General features: G+C 38.3%; 1 long non-coding RNA gene across 1 annotated transcript; it reads left to right on the forward strand.

The window, feature by feature from the left end:
* Positions 1-623: 623 nt before the first annotated feature.
* Positions 624-10,837, forward strand: LOC118147385 (uncharacterized). The gene is made up of 3 exons (XR_004733729.3): positions 624-740; positions 3,557-3,716; positions 10,736-10,837. It is a non-coding gene; the product is annotated as an uncharacterized LOC118147385 (long non-coding RNA).
* Positions 10,838-12,845: the final 2,008 nt, after the last annotated feature.

A 12,845-nucleotide genomic window follows, 5' to 3' on the forward strand; every position in this document is an offset into this window, starting at 1 on the left:
GCCTCCTGAGTAGCTGGGATTACAGGCACGTGCCACCATGCCCAGCTAATTTTTTGTGTTTTAGTAGAGACGGGGTTTCACCATGTTGACCAGGATGGTCTCGATCTCTTGACCTTGTGATTCACCTGCCTTGGGCTCCCAAAGTGCTGGGATTACAGGCGTGAGCCACCGTGCCCGGCCGGTTGTTAGACTTTTCTATGCCTTAGTTTCTGTACAGGTAAAACGTGGACAATGATAGTTTTTGTAAGGATTAAATGAGTTAGTATGCTAACAACACTTAGAACTATGCCTGACAGCCTAAGCACTATGTAAGTGTTCCATCCTTTTATGGTAAGTCGCCATTGCTGCTATAGTTGATGTCTGAAAGGTGTGCTGAATAGCATGTCCTGCATGAAAATACGATAATGGCTCTTGTGTTTGCAACTAGTATCTATTAATTAGGAAACCGTCATTTGTGCTCTGTAATTATATTTATTAAACCCTAACTCCTATCATAACAATAATTAGTTCTTGCTAATTAAATTTATCAAATTCCCCCTGGATTCATATCTTAGGTAAATATTTAGTAGCCCTACACTAATTATTTTAATCAACATGGAGTGTATTTCAAATGACTACAAATAGTTCTAACTAATTAGATGGAGTACAAAATAATATCTTATGTAATAAATTTGCAGGTGCTCCAAAGAGTGGGAATGAGCCACAGGATAATGTCTCAGAGACCTTACCCACCTGACTTGGTTAGTGATTACAGCTTTTTCAAAGCTCAGCCATGATACTAGGGGAAGTAGCCTGAGAAGGTTTGTTATTTCTGTCCTGATTTGAGCTCCACTGCCAATGTTTTGAGCATGGAGCAAGCACTGCATGTGATTCAAAAACATGCCATATGATTTAAAATTGTACCCATCAACACTAGTAATTGCTGTGGGATCAAGAAGCCTGCAGTAGCAATGACAGCAGCAATGGCAGTCGGATGAATCCCTGCTTCAAAGAGTGTGAAGGAAGAAAGGCACACTCTCCAAGGTTCTTCTTTCTGCAGGCTTGGTCTCCTCATCCTCCAGCCACACTCTGTCAGTTCTACCCATACTAGGAGGTCCTCTTACCTCCTACTCCCAGTTCCTTCATAACAAAGAAAATGAATCTGTGAATTACAGCTGGCTGATTGGCATCCTGTTGCTAGGAAACTATAAAAGGAATGTATCATATTACATAATAAAAATGTCTCTGACCCATTCCTGCAAAAACATGCACATTGACTTGTGGCTCCCTTGCGGGAGTGGCCCGTCCTTTCATCTATTCTCTTCTGGGATCATTTTGAGAGCCCTGGCTCTGGTTAATGGTGGCCAATCTCTTGCCAGACACAGGGCTGTCTGTGGCCTGAATTAGGGTTCTGCTTATGACCAGGATTGGGATAGTGGCTATCTATTGCTGGAATAGGGGTCTTGATCCCACATTGGTAAGATGCTCATTTTACAACAGAGTTTCCATACTCAGTCTGGGGTTGGAATTTGGGTTTAGGCTATTGTTAAGTTCATTAGGGAGAGGATAGAAGAAAATGTCTGTTACAGTAGTGGTGGTTGCTTATACTATAATAAAAATGTTGCATCTCAAGAATAAAAACAGTAAGTTAAAGTATCAGATACCATGGAAAGAACTACATCTTTTCAACATGGTCTCCAGCCCTTTTTGTAAATGAAGTGAATTATCAGAAACAAGCAGCCAGCAATGGATATCCAGGGTGGTGTCTGGAATCACTCCAGGCTATCCTAACCTTCCATTTCCATCAACTGGCTGTTGAGGACGGGGGCTGCTCCCTGGCAGCCTATCTGTTACACTCTATTTTTGTGGAGGAAGTATCTTGAGTGGGCATGAGACGGACCACAGGAGACATATTTGACAGCGAATCTGCACTTTTGCCTCTCAGAGAGGCATAAAAGCACATGCAAGTTATAGAAACACCAGGATCATTATCTCCTCCTCTCATTAAGCTGTCATCTGCTTTCAGTACAGATATGTCACTAGGTTTTGAATCTCACATTCCCCCCTTCTAACTCTCCTTGGAGTATTTGTGATCTCATGCAGCCATCTTTATGACAGATGAATCATTTCTATGTCAACCATAGTCATCATGAATCCTCTGAGTGAGCTGGAAAGAGAAAATCGCTTTCAAGAGAACAGATCTCCTAAAGGCCATGGGTAGTAAAAAAATCAGAACTCTGGATTGATGGTGATATGATCAAATCATGGCCAGCTAGAAAGGATGAGAATACAGGCCCAGAAAGGGCTTTGGTTTAGCTCAATGTAACACAGAGCTAAATCTCAGGACTCTTTTTTTTTTCCTTTGGTACCATGTTATACAGGTAACTGCATGAGACTTGCCATGTGTCAGCGGAAGGCAAATAGGCCATAAAATAGAATCATTATGTGGTCTTCGTATGAACCCATGAGCCTGAACATTAAATTTTGTTCAGAGAGTCTAAGTAAGGCTTCAGGACCAAAACTGCATCTAGGCCCAAGACATGCTGTTTCTGAAATTCTCAGTCTCTTCCATTCCATTTCTATTCCAGGGCATGTGCTCACCGGTAATGGTTGTGGTAATGGAGCCTCCACTCAGTAGAGGCAGCTCTGCAGATGGCATGAGAAAGCCTCTTGGAGATGGTCTCCTAGTTAAGGGATTGGGTGACATAACCATGCTCTTGCTGTGGTTGCCAAAACGTTACTTATATCATTGTGCCTTACACGTGGGGCTTAGAATTTATTTTAACTGAGAGAAATTTTTTCTGAATGGAGCCAAGATCAGGTCATGTAATCATGTATATACTACATTTGGCTTTCTCCTTTTGTGGTCACCACAAGGTCATCCATTCACCTTTCTTACTGGTTATTCTGAAGAGTCACCATGTATGGCTTTGTGCGTGAAGTTGCTCCCTCATCTCCTCCCTGCCCAAATATGTCCAGGGAATCCTTCTTTTAAAGAATAAAATGGCTTATTATATGCTTTGAGCAATTTTTATCCCAGATTGTGACTAAAGAATAGGAAGAAAGTGTACATCTTCTGAAAGAATCCACTACAAAAGAATCTGATGGGCATAGAAGGGAAGCATTGCAGCTGTTTCATTTCTGTGCCTTCCACTGGAGTCTCCTGAGAAGGCACCCTGCAGCCTGCCAATTGTTCTTTCTCCTTTAATGGATTATCCAATGGAGATCCAAAGCCCATGGCAGAATGGACAGATAACCACAGTGTCTGAGCACATTACTCCTCAAACTGAGAACAGTGAAGTTTGAACGTTCGCTTCTCAATCCACTGTCATATGGCTTCTGCCCTGCGAATGGCACTGATTTTTCTACATCACTAAATGTTAACAGACATGTAAATTTTAACAGAACCTTGAGCAGGATTTAATGTAATCGAGCACATACATTCTCATTGTCTTCTCTTGGCTCTCTGAACAATACACTTTCCTAGGTTTTTCCTGTGTTGGTTGTGTCTTAGTTTCTTTTATTGGGCTTTCTCAAAGTTGAATCCTGAATCTTCTTTTCTATATCTTTTTTAAAGAATTCAATGATCACCTATGCCTGCATTGTCTAATATGGTAACCACTAGCCAAAGGTGGCTAGTAAGCACTTGGAAAGTTGGTATCTAAATCATACTGCTACAAGGATAAAACACTTACTATAAAGTTTGAAGACTTATTGGAAACAAAAATCAAAAGAATGTAAGTATCTCAATAATTTTTACATTGACTATATACTAAAATGATATTTTGAATACATTGGGTTAAGTAAAATAAATTATTAAAACTGTTTTGTATGTTTATGTCAGGCAGTATTAATCTATGAAATGAATACACCCAAACTTAACTTTAGCTCAGACCTTTACTTCAAACTCCAAATATAATGAATTGCCAACATAACCTTTCCATCAGGCTATCTAACAGGCACTCAAACTCAGCATGTGCAAAACGAAATGTGAGATGTTTCCCCTCAACACAATAATCCTACTTTAGTTACTGGTCCCATAATCATTTTCCTTTTCCTCCTCTCTTCTCCATAGAGACTCCTCTTTTCACAGGTTCGAAAATGTAGAATGTCTGGATAGGAAAGCCAGGAATACAACCACTAATCCTATGCTTGAGCCTTCTCTGCAACATACAGTCTTTATGTGGACATCAGTAGCATTGGGGACATTTCCTGATAAGGCAGCCTATTCCATTTATGAACAGCCTCTGTCGTTAGAAAGTTTCCAAATAAACTGAGTCAGAGTTAGACTTTTTAGAGATTCTATTTATGTTTTAATTCTGTCTTCAGAAGCCATGCGACATAAACTTAATTCCTCTTCTACTTACGAGGATTGTTCAGTGTCTTGGCTGCACTGATTTTTTTTCTCTAAGTTAAATATTTCCTGCTCTATTGACATGGTTTCATATCGTCTCTCTCATTCTTGCCTCTGATATTTCAACATAATATATTTGCCTATTAAAAATGTGGTTGTCAAATGGCCCACCAATTTTAATAGTCAAGTCGCAGACTATAAATAGAATCCATATTGGTTGCTTTAAATTCTGTGCCTCTGTGAATATCACTTCAGCATATGTTTACTTACTTGGGAATCACATTAAACTCAGATATTTGTTTGTATTGGACCCATTTTTATGTAAATCCACTATATCTTGGATATGTAATGTAATTAAGCTAAATCTTATGTATCTTTTTCATGCTTATACATTATATTTTATTTTTTTTTTCTGGTGCTATCAGCTAGTTTACCACCTCTATCTTTGGTGTCTTCAGGAAATTATTCTCCATGTTATTGAGTAGCCTTAGAACAAATGAATACATATATATATATTTGTGTGTGTGTGTGTGTGTGTGTGGCTTATAGCCAACATGCTAAGTCTGTGACAATATCAGATAAAACACACAATTTACAGCTCTTAAGTAGCTCTCCTGGTTTGGTGTGAGTCTGGATCTGGTACAGTGGGTGACAGGAGGAGGAAAAGTGGTGACATTTTGTTTTATTTTATTTTATTTTATTGCCAGTCACTCCATTTGTTTTCACAAAGCTTCCTCAACCATGTAAATCAACTCAGTTTTCCTCTTTGGGGTTGTCTTTATTTAAAGCTATGAGTAAGTTTTAGTTTTTTTTTTTTTTTTTTTTTTTGAAAGAAAGAGAAAGAGAAAGGGGGAGAGAGAACGGGGAGTCCTGTTCTATTGCCCAGGCTGGAATGCAATCTAAAAATAGGTATTAAAAACCTCTTTTATGCCGATAATTGTCTTTAACAGCGGAGACAGGAAGGAATAAGGGAAGAAAACAAAAAACAAACAGCCAACCAATATTTCATTTAAGTCTGTGAAATGCTATGCAAATGCTGAAGAGTGATTTACTTCCAATTATGTGGTCATTTTCAAAATAGGTGTAATGTGATACTGAGAAAAATGTATGTTCTGTGGACCTGGAATGAAGAATTCTATAAATATTCACTGAATTTACTTGTTGCAGGTCTGAGAGCAAATCATAGATGTCCCTGTTAATTTTCTATCTCATTGATCCATCGAATATTAAGAATGTGGTATCAAAGTCTCCTGCTATTATTGTGTGGGAGTCCAAGTCTCTTTATAAGTCATTAAGAACTTATGTATCTGGGTGTTCCTATATTGGGTGCATATATATTTATGATCATTGACTCCCGTTGTTGCACTGATCCTTTTACCATTATGTAATGTCCTTCTTCGTTTCTTTTAGTCTTTGTTACTATTAAAGTCTATTTTGTCAGAGACGAAAGTTACAACTCCTGGTTTTTGTTTTTGGTTTTTTTTTTTTGCTCTCTATTTGATTGATAAGTCTTCCACCAGCCCTTTGTTTTGAGTCTTTGTGTGTCCTTGCTTATGAGATGGATCTGGATGGGTTTTGACTTTTTATTCAATTTGCCTGTCTGTGTCTTTGATTGGGGCATTTAATCCATTTAAATTTAAGATTAATATTGATATTTGTGAGTTTAATATTGTTGTTTAATGCTAGCTGGCTATTTTGCCCATTAGTTGATATAGATTCTTCATTATGGAGATACTCTTCACCTTTTGGTAAATTTTTGGGATGACTGATACTGGTTGTTCCTTTCTGTGTATAGTGCTGCTTTCAGAAGCTCTGGTAAAGCAGGCCTGGTGGTGATGAAATCTCTGAGAGCTTGCTTATTCATGAAAAATTTTATTTTTCCTTCATTTATGAAGCTTAGTTTGGCTGGATATGAGATTCTGGGTTGAAAATTCTTTTCTTTGAGGATATTGAAAATATTGACCCCCACTCTCTTCTAGTTTGTAGGGTTTTGACTGAGAGCTCTGCTGTGAGTCTGATAGGCTTCCCTGTATGGGTAACCTGACCTTTCTCTCTAGCTGCCCTTAGAATTTTCTCCTTTATTTCAACCCTTGTGACTCTAATAATTATGTGTCTTGGGGTTGCTCTACTTGAGGAATATCTTTGTGGTGTTCTCTGTATTACCTGGAGTTGAGTATTGTCCTGCGTTACTAGGTTAGGAAAGTTTTCCTGAATAATATCCTGAAGAATATTTTCCAGCTTGGATTCATTGTCTTCATGACATTCAGGTACACCTATCAAATGTAAATTAGGTCTTTTCACATAGTCCCATATTTCTTGGAGACTTTGCTTATTCCTTTTTACTCTTTCTTCTCTAATCTTGTCTTCTCATTTCATTAAGTTGGTCTTCGACCTCTGATATCTTTTCTTCTGTTTGATCAATTCGACTGTTAAAACCTGTGCATACTTCGCGGAGTTCTCATATTTTATTTTTCAGTTCCATTAATTCACTTATATTCCTCTCTAAATTGTCTATTCTCGTTAGGAATTCATCAAACCTTTTTCCAAGGTTCTTAGTTTCTTTACATTGGGCTAGAACATGTTCTTTTAACTCACAGATGTTTCTTATTATCTACCTTCTGAAGCCTAATTCCATTAATGGAATGCATTCGTTCTCCATCAGGCCTTGTTACCTTGTTGTTCAGGAACTGTGATCCCCTGTAGAGGGAGAGGCATTCTGATTTTGGGTATTCTCAGCCTTTTTACATTGGTTTCTTCCCATCATGGTAAATTTATCTACCTGCCGTCTTTGTAATTACTGACTTTCAAATTAGGTCTCTGAGTGGACGTCCACTTATTGATTCCCAGCTCTGGAATCTGAGTAACCCACTGTGCCGGCTAAAACAGTGGCATTAAGATCAATGATGCTTTTCTGTCTGGGAATCTCCAGTCTGGCTTCCTTCTTGAGTTCCTTTTTCAATCAGCTGAATAGGTGACTCTGCCTTCCCAGAGCTCCAAACATCGACCAGAAGGGGACCCAGTCCCATTTACTCTGCACCAAGAACCGCCATGCTGGGGCACCGGCAAAACTGCTGTGCCATCCACAAGAGTCGTGTGGCGACCTGTGTGGCTCCTCTGCTGGGAATCTCCTGGTCCATGAGCAACAAAAATTCGTCTGAAAGTATGGCGTCCTCCTGTTGTCTGCACTTTCACTGGGAGCTACAATCCTGAGCTGCTAGTAATCAGCCATCTTGGACCTCTCTCCTTTTAATGTTGTGATTATATGGCAGGTTGGCCCATTGCCCTAGCAAGCCTATCTAGACACCACTGATTCTGATTCTTTCACTCACTGTGATTTGTTCTGTGTCTTAGATCAATGTCATCAAAATATTGATTAGTAAATCAATATTTTTATACATATCAGATATTGATATCAAAATGTATACAGAACAAGATGTAAGTCAGAATTCTGTTGTATACTAGACTTCTGTCCAAGTTATGTCATCCCATTAATTAGCCCCTCCCAGGCTAACTGGTATGATGATTTAACAAACTAAGGGTGAAAATGATAGTACTTGCTAAATTATTTTTCATTTTCACTTCAAATGATTCCTATGCTCTGTTACATCTTTATTGGGGGCTGCAATTACACTTCTGTTGACCATTTGATGTTGTCACAGTGCTCTTACGTTTTGTTTTTTTCTCTCTGTTTTTTATCTTTCTGTGTTTTAATTTGGATAATTTCTATTGATGTTGACATATTTTCAAGCTCATCAATTTATTCCTATGCTGTTTTCACTCTACTGATAACCCCATTGAAAGAATTCATTTGACATGATTTTTAATTTATAGTTTTCATCTCTCTACTGAAAGTCTGTATTTGTTTATGTGAATTGTCAAACATTTCCATTAGACAAGAGGTTAGCAGAGTTTATTTTTGTAAATGGCAAGATAGTAAATATTTTAGGCTCTAATGGCACTATGGCCTCAGAACTATTTAACTCTGCTGTTGTGGTGCAAAGATATCCATAAGCAATCAGAAATGAATGGGTGTGGCTGTGTTCAATAAACTTTACTTATGAAAAGAAGCAGTAATCATCTGAATTTGGCCCATGGGCCATTGTTTGCCGACCACTCCTCTAGATCCTTTAACACATTGATTGTAGTTATTTTAATTTTGTTGTCTGATAGTTCCAGTCATCTCTGAGTCTGGTTATACTGACTACTTTATCTCTTGACAATGGGTTATTTTCTATATTTTCTGTTACTTTCATAATTTTTTTTGGAATGTTAGAGATGACATGTTGAAGAACAGAAGAGACTGAAGTAAATATTATTTACAAAATGAAATGGATACATCTCTGTTAGGCCATTATATAGGCACTTTAATCAGTCTGGTTAATATTTCAGCTGGATTTTTCTGTGTGTGTGGTTGTTGTTACAATGATTATCCCTAGTGTAATAAGCCTTCAAAAGTGAACTGCTTTTATCTCGTGCTTTGGGTAAGGAATGGTGCTAGAAGCTTTTTCTCTGTGTCCCAGCTCCACCATGAGCTATATTATGTACCCATCCTGGAGGAAGTCTTATGCCTCTTCTCATCCCTTCCTGGTGGTAGACTGCTGTTGTTTGTTACTGGGAGTTGGATTTATGGCCTGGGTAGAGAGAAGGAGGTTTTCTTATGGAATACTACTTGAATTAACTCATGTTTCAGCATATTTTCCTGCTTAAAAGGTATTATAATGATCCAAATAAGTGTTTTGACAAATTTTCATTTACAGTACCTCATCAAATTATTGGATCAGTAACTTTAAGAAAGCAAAAATAAGTAGTGATTTTAGACATGACTTTTTTTTGGAATGTAATGCTGTTTCCCAGTAATTGTTGTTTCCTCTATAGAGTCTATGAAAACACATAATTTATTCAAGCATATTTTATGGAATCTTGCCAGAAGTTGATGTCAGGAGAACCTATCCCTAGATTACAGAATCAAACTTACCCTTTATTATCCTGTAATAATATTGCTCTTCTATAATTTTCTATATCTCCCTGACATTCTCTGGGGTTTAAAGTGGTTTACATTATCACACATTTAAACTTCTCTTAAAGTCTTTTTGAATAATTTGGCCTAAGCCTTATTTTAATATGTATATTCTTTACTGGATAGATCTCACCAAAATTTATGTTGCTGGTATAGGCAACTATATTCTTTTATTTATTTATTCAACAAAAGTCTATTCAGTACTTAATATGTATCCAAGTTTTAGGTTAAATGCTTGAGAAAAAATTTGAATAAAATTTAGTTCCTGACTTCAAGAAGCTTCCAGTCTAGATGGAAAGGCAGACATATAACAAATATTTCAGTAGTAGAATATAATAAAAGCAACAGTAGGGCAATGGCTAGTAAATTATAATGAAGGTTGGGAAAGGAGATTCAAGGTTTCAGAAGTTGGTGATATCCTCAGAAAGCCTTAAAAAGAGGTATAGCATTTCACTTGATACATGAGATAGGAAAGAACATTCCAGATAATGTAAAAACACTTCAAAGCAGTGAAGGTAGAAAGTACCATAGTGCTTGCATTTGCATATATTCCAGCAATGGTGGTACATGATGGCAGGTAGTGGAAAGAGATGCAGCTGGAGAGGGTAGGGTCAGGCTATGAATGTCATGCTTGTCCATTTAGGAATATTGGGACTTTGTCCCATAGGTGATTAGGATTAATGGAAGTATTTTAAATAGAGGTAGGTAGGGAATGATGAGATTTACATTTTGGAAAGTGTGCTTTGGTTGAGTGAATGCAATGAGCTTTATTGTTTAGGGTTTGCAGGTGCAATGCCTAGGACCCATATGCTTTACAAGGGCCCACAGATTGTTTGGGGCATAGACAGGGGGAGGAGAATATTGATTTCATAACTGGAAAGCTGCCAAATCAAAATAATTTTAAATAAATGCCTATAAACCATGGAATTATGCTAACTTTTTAACAATAGCTCAACAACTCTCTTAATAGTTTCATTCAAATTTGGTAAATGTTGTGGAGAATCAGGACGTACAGAGCATACTCACATAGTAACTTCATTTTAGTCTCTGTGTTTCTTCAAATTCACTCTCTGGGGTAGCTTTTCCCCTTTTCTTCAGATAAAATATAAAGAAGCTTCCATGGCTTTTCTTGTTTTTGTTTGGGAATTAAACATCCTGTGGTCATTCTAGTTCCCTAAACAGTCTTAGTTCAATAATTAGAAAGATCACTCCCATTGATAATCAAAACTACATGCATCTTTAAAATTAATTTTGTTTTTCTCCCTTTATGACTTTTTTGGGGCAATGGCTTGTGTGGGCAGAGAGTTTTGATTGGCTTCTTCTGTATTCACTTCTGAAGGTTTTTAATGCATTTTCCACTCACTAACTGACTTTGCATCTTCCAGAGTTGAAGCAGGAGAGGGGAGACCTGGTTAAAAATGGAATTTACAAAATGTTCATATAAGAGGTAAGTATACAGCTTGGCAACTAATGAGAATTGAGAGTGAGAGAAAAGATGCATGGAAAATGACTTCTGGCTTGTGTAACCTGCTACAGTGATACCTCTACCTAAATTAGGCTCTGCATTTATTCCTTCAATAAATAGTAACTACCTACCTTATATTTACATCCACATGAATAAGACATTTTTAATCCTTGAGAGCTCACAGTCCATTGGGGAGAGTAGTAAACAAACAATTAAAATGTACTATGGTAAGAACTTCATCAAAGTTATGCCTTGGAGATCATGGGAGCCCAAAGGCATATCCCATGCAGCTGGGAGTGAAATCGGAGGAGGCAGCCTCTGGAAATGTGGTTTGGCCAGTCCGCTTTGGCTGTCAAGTTATGTGTGAGCTTAGTTTGGCAAATATTGACGCGGGTACCTGTGAAGATGTGAAAATGGGTGTTAGTTATAATGATCTAGGGCTAAGGAAAGGGTTTGATTTACTATAGTAGTTAGCAGTCATCAGCATACAGGTGTAAGCAGATAGAAGGAGGTGTATCATCTAGGGAAAATATTAACTCTCTTGCTTATTTTCATGTGGGGCACAACAGAGGCATAGAGATATGTTAGAGATAAGTAGGAGAAGGAGACTGGATAGAATTAGTAAGAGGAATAGGAGAACATTGAAAGAGAGGACTTATAGAAGCCAAAGGAGAAGAACTTTTCAGGTATAAGACACTTAGTGTTACTGTAAATGGTGCCAGGGCCTCAAGTGTTGGGTAGAGGAACCAGCAGGAGTCACTGGTCAGAGAGACCTGCATCTTCCTTAGCTTCTACTTACAACCTGTGACTTGGGGCAAGTTATCTAACCGTTCAGCAGTAAACATGATCTTTGTGCTCTTTGAATTGTTTCATAGAGCACAGGGTGTTGACTGTTTTTCCAGAAAAGCCACATTCATCATTTGTGCTGAAAGCATACCAAAACTATGTCCAGAGACCCTTCCTCTGCTTCCCTGACCTCTGTGTCTTTCTTCTCAGCACATCTCCTCCCACATTATCCAAATCGTTTGGTTTCTGACTCCCTGCCTCTCACTGGATTCCCCCATCCTACAACTCAAGGCTCCTGGCATGTGGAGCTGCACACAGATGTTTCCATCCTGTGAGTGCTTGACTGTTTCTGAGGCAATGTCTCTGAGCAGGTGTTCTGGTGTGTACCTCCCGCTGTTTCTGCTTCTGTGTTTTCTGTGCAAACACCAGAATGCATTGCTGTTTTCTTATGTCTGGAGAGAGCCCAATTCATGATGATGATGAAGTAGGATGTGCTTTCAGGCTGTTAGATGGTGCAGTAGTTTTGCAGAATAGAGTGTTAGGCCAAAAAGGTTTACGGATTGCAATTTTGAGCTACAACTTTATCTGCCCATGACCTGCTGTCTGTGGTTTGTTCTATTGGGCTGGTGTTCTACAAGAACATCTTTTATCTTGACTTCCTACCCATGCCCCATGTTCCCGTGTGTCTCCTGGGTCTTTGGTACTTGTTCACCCTCACATGAGCCTTCCCAAACATGCTGGGTTCTTTATCTCCTGACAACATGTGAGGTTAGAAAATGGAGTCAAAGAGTCTATGGAATCACTGTATTTTACAATAATAGATTTGAAGAGCCTTGGTGAAAATAGCGAATAAGCAGGGCTACCTGCTGGGCCTGCTTGCAAGGGGATGAACTGTCCACATGAAGGTCAACAGTGAGCGTCTTACAGTGGCCTGACTTCCTTTTTCTCTGTTTTTCTCTTTGTTTGAAAACTTGTCTTTGCTTTCTGAGAATTTTACTGTAGCAAGGGACCCAGGGATATGGAAGACAAATCCTGCTTTTAAAGAGGATGCTGTTTTACCTTACCTCCTGATTGCCCTTTGGGAATTCTTTATTTTGCAAGAGCTTTTCATTCTTGCTTTGTTCCATTTATCACAAGTAAACACCCTTTTTGTCCTTGTGTGATAAAATTAGTTGCATTTACTTGACACTGGCCACCTTTCCTTATTGGAAATAACAATCTTCTTGAAGTTGCTCATGATTCCT

Source organism: Callithrix jacchus, chromosome 14 (assembly GCF_049354715.1).
Source record: "Callithrix jacchus isolate 240 chromosome 14, calJac240_pri, whole genome shotgun sequence".
In the NCBI taxonomy this organism is placed as follows: Eukaryota; Metazoa; Chordata; class Mammalia; order Primates; family Cebidae; genus Callithrix; species Callithrix jacchus.